Source organism: Eufriesea mexicana, unplaced genomic scaffold (genome assembly GCF_001483705.2).
Source record: "Eufriesea mexicana isolate 0111107269 unplaced genomic scaffold, ASM148370v2 scaffold1140, whole genome shotgun sequence".
Classification (NCBI taxonomy): Eukaryota; Metazoa; Arthropoda; class Insecta; order Hymenoptera; family Apidae; genus Eufriesea; species Eufriesea mexicana.
Window position 1 is genome coordinate 716,416 of NW_016909285.1, and position 7,871 is coordinate 724,286.

Below are 7,871 nucleotides of genomic sequence, written 5' to 3' on the forward strand. Positions count from 1 at the left end.
TATTCATCTCTACCTTTCATAACTATTACCAATTATTCGTTCTCCATATCTTCAATGATCCTAATATTTGCATGACTCAGTCATCGATGCCACACATCTTTCATTGTCGATCCGTGTGCTGCATCGTATGTTTCCTGATTCTACAATAGTCGTGGTCATCGACTTTGTCCACTGATATCAATATTTATTCAGATCAGGGACACAACATTCCTTTGAATCTCACTGTATTCTCTATATCTTGTTGTTATAAGAGAACATCACCTAGAGGAATAATATTTCTTTGTTCTCTGTCAAACCCGTCTTTCTTTCTCAGTCTTTATTTTACCACTGAATATTTTTGTCACTCGCGTCATACGGTTAATCGACCTAGAATCCAATAGACATATCATACGTTACGTATTTATATTACTACTTCAATCTTTTCGGGCCAAAAAAATAATTCTTGGCATGTATTTTCAACTTCTTGACAAATTGATTTCCTTCACTCTCCAATCGTCAGCAGCAGTTGAAACGTACCTTTTACCTCCATTTGGACATTGGCTTTATTGGTCCAATCAAGTCCACGTGCCAGCCCCATTATTCTTGCTACTCTTATAGTTTCAAAGTTTCTATTCATATTTCTATAGGTTTTTGCCTTAATGCAACATTTACACTCTATATTCAATTTATCTTTACCTTTCATAACTATTACCAATTATTCGTTCTGCATCTCTTCAATGATCCTGATATTTGCATGTCTCAGTCATCGATGCCACACATCTTCGTTGATTAATTCGTGTGCTGCATCGTATGTTTCCTGATTCTACAATAGTTATGGTCATCGACTTTGTCCAGTGATATTAATATTTATTCAGATCAGGGACACAACATGCCTTTGAATCTCACTGTATTCTCTATATCTTGTTGTTATAAGAGAACATCACCTAGAGGAATAATATTCCTTTGTTCTCTGTCAAACCCGTCTTTCTTTCTCAGTCTTTATTTTACCACTGAATATTTTTGTCACTCGCGTCATATGGTTAATCGACCTAGAATCCAATAGACATATCATACGTTACGTATTTATATTACTACTTCAATCTTTTCTGGCCAAAAAAATAATTCTTGGCATGTATTACTTTTCAACTTGTTGACACATTGATTTCCCTCACTCTCGAATCGTCAGCAGCAGTTGAAACGTACCTTTTACGTCCATTTGGACATTGGCTTTATTGGTCCAATCAAGTCCACGTGCCAGTCCCATTATTTTTCCTACTTTTATAGTTTCCAAGTTTCTATTCATATTTCTATAGGTTTTTGCCTTAATGCAACATTTACACTCTATATTCAATTTATCTTTACCTTTCATAACTATTACCAATTATTCGTTCTGCATCTCTTCAATGATCCTGATATTTGCATGTCTCAGTCATCGATGCCACACATCTTCCTTCATTAATTCGTGTGCTGCATCATATATGTTTCCTGATTCCACATAATATGCATTTCCTCTTCTCACTGCTTCTAATAAAACTTTTTCATTTTCTTTATATACTTCAGCTTTATCTTTCTGAAGCTAAACTTATTAGTTGTGGTCATCTACTTTGTCCAATGATATCAACATTTATTCAGATCAGGGACACAACATGCCTTGAAGCTCACTGTATTCTCTATATCTTGTTGTTATGAGAGAACACCACCTAGAGGAATGATATTCCTTTGTTCTCTGTCAAACCCGTTTTCCTTTCTCAGTCTTTATTCTACAGCTGAATATTTTTGTCACGCGTGTCATATGGCTAATCGACCTAGAATCCAATAGACATATCATACGTTACATATATGTTTTACTGTTTCAATCTTTCCTGGCCAAAAAAATAATTTTTGGCATGTATTACTTTTCAGCTTGTTGACACATTGATTTCCTTCACTCTCAAATGGTCAGCAGCACTTGAAACGTAGCTTTTAGCTCCATTTGGACATTGGCTTTATTGGCCCAATCAAATCCATGTGTCAGCCCCATTATTCTTGCTACTTTTATAGTTTCCAAGTTTCTATTGATATTTCTATAGGTTTTTGCCTTAATGCAACATTTACACTCTATATTCAATTTATCTTTACTTTTCATAACTATTACCAATTATTCGTTCTGCATCTCTTCAATGATCCTGATATTTGCATGTCTCAGTCATAGGTGCCACACATCTTTCTTCATTAATTCGTGTGCTGCATCGTATATCTTTCCTGTTTCCACATAATATGCATTTCCTCTTCACACTGCTTTCAGTGAATCTTCTCCATTTTATCGATGCTACACGTCTTTCGTTATTGACTCGTGTGCTGCATCGTCGTATATGTTTCCTGATTCTACAATAGTCGTGGTCATCGACTTTGTCCACTGATATCAATATTTATTCAGATCAGGGACACAACATGCCTTTGAATCTCACTGTATTCTCTATATCTTGTTGTTATAAGAGAACATCACCTAGAGGAATAGTATTCCTTTATTCTCTGTGAAACCCGTTTTCCTTTCTCAGTCTTTATTTTGCCACTGAATATTTTTGTCACTCGTGTCATATGGCTAATCGACCTAGAATCCAATAGACATATCATACGTTACGTATTTGTATTACTGTTTCAATCTTTTCTGGCCATAAAAGTAATTCTTGGCATGTATTACTTTTCAACTTGTTGACACATTGATTTCCTTCACTTTCCAATCGTCAGCAGCATTTGAAACGTACCTTTTACCTCCATTTGGACATTGGTTTTATTGGTCCAATCAAGTCCATGTGCCAGCTCCATTATTCTTGCTACTTTTATAGTTTCCAAGTTTCTATTCATATTTCTATAGGTTTTTGCCTTAATGCAACATTTACACTCTATATTCAATTTATCTTTACCTTTCATAACTATTACCCGTTATTCGTTCTGCATCTCTTCAATGATCCTGATATTTGCATGTCTCAGTAATCGATGCCACACATTTTTCTTCATTAATTCGTGTGCTGCATCGTATATATTTCCTGATTCCACATAATATGCATTTCCTCTTCTCACTGCTTCTAATAAAACTTCTCCATTTCCTTTATATACTTCAGCTTCATCTTTCTGAAGCCTAACATATTAGTTGTGGACATCGACTTTGTCGACTCACATCAATATTTATTCAGATCAGGGACACAACATGCCTTTGAATATCACTGTATTCTCTATATCTTGTTGTTATAAGAGAACATCACCTAGAGGAATAATATTCCTTTGTTCTCTGTCAAACCCGTCTTCCTTTCTCAGTCTTTATTTTACCACTGAATATTTTTGTCACTCGTGTCATATGGCTAATCGCCCTAGAATCCAATGGACATATCATACGTTACGTATTTGTATTATTGCTTCTAGGTTCTCTGGCCAAAAAAATAATTCTTGGCACGTATTTTCAACTTCTTGACAAATTGATTTCCTTCACTCTCCAATCGTCAGCAGCAGTTGAAACGTACCTTTTACCTCCATTTGGACATTGGGTTTATTGGCCCAATCAAGTCCATGTGTCAGCCCCATTATTCTTGCTACTTTTATAGTTTCCAAGTTTCTATTCATATTTCTATAGGTTTTTGCCTTAATGCAACATTTATACTCTATATTCAACTTTACCTTTCATAACTATTACCAATTAGTCGTACTCTATATCTTCAATGATCCTAATATTTGCATGACTCAGTCATCGATGCCACACATCTTTCATTGTCAATCCGTGTGCTGCATCGTATGTTTCCTGATTCTACAATAGTCGTGGTCATCGACTTTGTCCACTGATATCAATATTTATTCAGATCAGGGACACAACATGCCTTTGAATCTCACTGTATTCTCTATATCTTGTTGTTATAAGAGAACATCACCTAGAGGAACATTATTTCTTTCTTCCCTGTCAAACCCGTCTTCCTTTCTCAGTCTTTATTTTACCACTGAATATTTTTGTCACTCGTGTCATATGGCTAATCGCCCTAGAATCCAATGGACATATCATACGTTACGTATTTGTATTATTGCTTCTAGGTTCTCTGGCCAAAAAAATAATTCTTGGCATGTACTAATTTTACGCCAGTGATATTCTACGAGTCCAATATTTTTCTCCTACTGCCCGCGTCTGTTTATTACAACAGAATATTGTATTTTCACAACCAAGCTCTGCTATTACTAATGGAAGATGGAGAAATAATGGCTTATATCGTACACGATGTATTTACATCTGAAGGTTATGTTAATACAAAGACTTACATTCTTTTGTGTGATATTTTATATGTCCAATATTTTTCTCCTTCTACACGTGTCTGTTTATTACAACAGAATATTGTCTTTTTACAACCAAGCTCTGCTATCACTAATGATAAATGGAGAAATAATGGCTTATATCGTACACTATGTATTTGCAACTGAAGGTTATGTTAATACAAATACTTACATTCTTTCGTGAGATATTCTACAAGTCCAATATTTTTCCCCTCCTGCTCGTGTCTGTTTATTACAACAGAATATTGTCTTTTCACAACCAAGCTCTGCTATCACTGATGAAGGATGGAGAAATAATGGCCTATATCGTACATTCTATGTATTTACAACTGATGGTTATGTTAATACAAATACTTACATTCATTCGTGAGATATTCTACAAGTCCAATATATTTCCCCTACTGCACGTGTCTGTTTATTACAACAGAATATTGTCTTTTCACAACCAAGCTCTGCTATCACTGATGAAGGATGGAGAAATAATGGCCTATATCGTACATTCTATGTATTTACAACTGAAGGTTATGTTAATACAAATACTTACATTCATTCGTGAGATATTCTACAAGTCCAATATATTTCCCCTACTGCACGTGTCTGTTTATTACAACAGAATATTGTCTTTTCACAACCAAGCTCTGCTATCACTGATGAAGGATGGAGAAATAATGGCCTATATCGTACATTCTATGTATTTACAACTGAAGGTTATGTTAATACAAATACTTACATTCATTCGTGAGATATTCTACAAGTCCAATATATTTCCCCTACTGCACGTGTCTGTTTATTACAACAGAATATTGTCTTTTCACAACCAAGCTCTGCTATCACTGATGAAGGATGGAGAAATAATGGCCTATATCGTACATTCTATGTATTTACAACTGAAGGTTATGTTAATACAAATACTTACATTCATTCGTGAGATATTCTACAAGTCCAATATATTTCCCCTACTGCACGTGTCTGTTAATTAAAACAGAATATTGTCTTTTCACAACCTTGCTCCGCTATTACTAATGAAAGGTGGAAAAATAATCGCTTATATCGTACACTATGTATTTACAACCGAAGGTTATGTTAATACAAATACTTACATTCTTTCGTGTGATGGTCTACAAGTCCAATATTTTTCTCCTCCTACACGTGTCTGTTTATTACAACATAATATTGTCTTTTTACAACCAAGTTCTGCTATCACTAATGGAAGATGGAGAAATAATGGCCTATATCTTACACTATATATTTACAACTAAAGGTTATGTTAATACAAATACTTACATTCTTTCGTGTGATATTCTGCAGGTCCAATATTTTTCCCCTACTACACGTGTCTGTTTATTGCAACAAAATATTCTCTTTTCACAACCTGACTGCGCTATCACTAAAGAAAGGTGGAAAAATAATGGGCTATATCGTACACTATGTATTTACAACTGATGGTTATGTTAATACAAATACTTACATTCTTTCGTGTGATATTCTGCAGGTCCAATATTTTTCCCCTACTACACTTGTCTGTTTATTGCAACAAAATATTCTCTTTTCACAACCTGACTGCGCTATCACTAATGAAAGGTGGGAAAATAATGGCTTATATCTTACACTATGTATTTACAACTGAAGGTTATGTTAATACAAATACTTACATTCTTTCGTGTGATATTCTGCAGGTACAATATTTTTCCCCTGCTGCACGTGTCTCTTTATTTCAACAGAATATTGTCTTTTTACAACCAAGCTCTGCTATCACTAATGAAAGATGGAGAAATGGTGGCTTATATCTTATATTATATATTTACAACTGAAGGTTATGTTAATACAAATACTTACATTCTTACGTGTGATGCAGGCACACTTTTATGGACACAGCAATGCTTGTCGCGCCATTTTGCAATCTTTTTCTCATTTCCTCCGCATATTTCTGGTCGCGCGGAGAAGAATGATCAAATTACTCAATTTTTGTGATTAATTTATGAACTTTTATAATCGCATGGTAAAATTTCAAAAATGTAAGCGATAAAGTCAACAACGCACTACGTTCCAACAAGGGATTACATTTCCGCCACTATATTTCGCAATTGAATGGTGAAAATGGAGAAAAAATTAGCTCACTGATTAGAGCAGAACCTATTCTATGCTAGTGAATCGAAATATTCCAATCAACAAGCGAAATTTAGAATATATTAGCGATAAAATGTAAGGATGCTGCACGTTCTGACAAACTCTTGCACTTTTGTGAGTCTATTTCGCAATTGAACTGTCAAAATCGAAGAAAAATTGGGAAAACTATTAAAAACGTGCCTATTCCGAGCAAGGTTGATCAAATATCCCAATGGACAATCGAAATCTAGAATCTACAGTCGATGGTATGTGATTATGCTCATGTGTTATACGATTCGCACTCACACCGCTTTATTTCGCACATGTATTGTTATACGATTTGCATTATGTAACATCACTTCGTTCCACGCGTATATTACAAATGTTGGTACCTAAATATCCTGATCTCGGTACAATTCTCTCAATTTCTTAAACTTGTGTTGTGGTCCATTCGTAAATATTACGGCAGTGTTGCAAACATAACCTACAATTGCAATGTTACGAACTAATAACCGATACCGTGCATTATTGTTCTTGAATATTTCTTTCGTCGATTGCAGTCATTAAAACATTAGTTTGTGATAGTATTACTTCACGAAACGTTTTAGGAGATACTGAATGTTTCACTTTTATCACGGGGATTATTGTGACAATAAGAAAATAAAATAGAAGAACGAAGATAGTAACTAATCTCACTATGTGAATCCTAAACTTCAAACGAAGACGTACATGTATGACAAGAATTAATCCGGCTGATTAGATGCAATGCTTAGTCAAACATAAACGTCTCATTATAAGTGAGGTATGGTAAAATTATAGACACACAATAGGTCTAACTTCAGGTTTACGACTAACTTTATTCGTGTTTTGAACGGGTATTTATAATTTTGTAGATGTGGTGATTCATTGTAGGATTATCTTTTTGTCTGTTTGGAGTACTTCGTTATCCTTGATAATGGGTGTTATCGCTGGTATCACGCCCCCCTTCTGAGATTCTTCTTCACTCCTGTGAAGCGTATAATTTCTGGTCGTATTTTAACTATGGTGGATTTTTCATCCGAGTCTTCTATTTCCTGAAAGGTGACTTTAGGTCTTCAGAGTATAGGTGTTGCTTGTAGTTGGGTGATAATGTTAGTTTCTTGCGGTGGTACATATGTTACGCGACTGTCGTTACAACAAATTTTGATACAGAGGTTTTTCGGTTTGCAATAATTAAGGATTCCAGTTTTATGTATAGTGTATAATGTGACTAAAGCTAGAGCAACCCAGCCTAAATATATTAATATTCATCAAGTTACATTACTAAGTGTAGTGAGTCTATGTTCTGTTTGTAGTCTATTGATTTGCTTATCTAGTTGATCTAGGCTGTATTTAAAATTATTGAAATTTGGAGTAACTTTCGGAATTGCAGGTACTTTGTTTGATAATAATTCTCAGTTTAATGTGTTTAAGTCGTATGGTATTGAGAAATTTTCTACTGAAATTGTAGCATTATT

At 34.6% G+C, this 7,871-nt stretch overlaps 1 long non-coding RNA gene across 1 annotated transcript; it reads left to right on the top strand.

Annotated features, from left to right (window-relative positions):
- Positions 1 to 2,884: 2,884 nt before the first annotated feature.
- On the top strand, positions 2,885 to 7,053 carry LOC108547724 (uncharacterized). Its single transcript, XR_001890223.1, has 2 exons — positions 2,885 to 5,850; positions 5,946 to 7,053. It is a non-coding gene; the product is annotated as an uncharacterized LOC108547724 (long non-coding RNA).
- Positions 7,054 to 7,871: the final 818 nt, after the last annotated feature.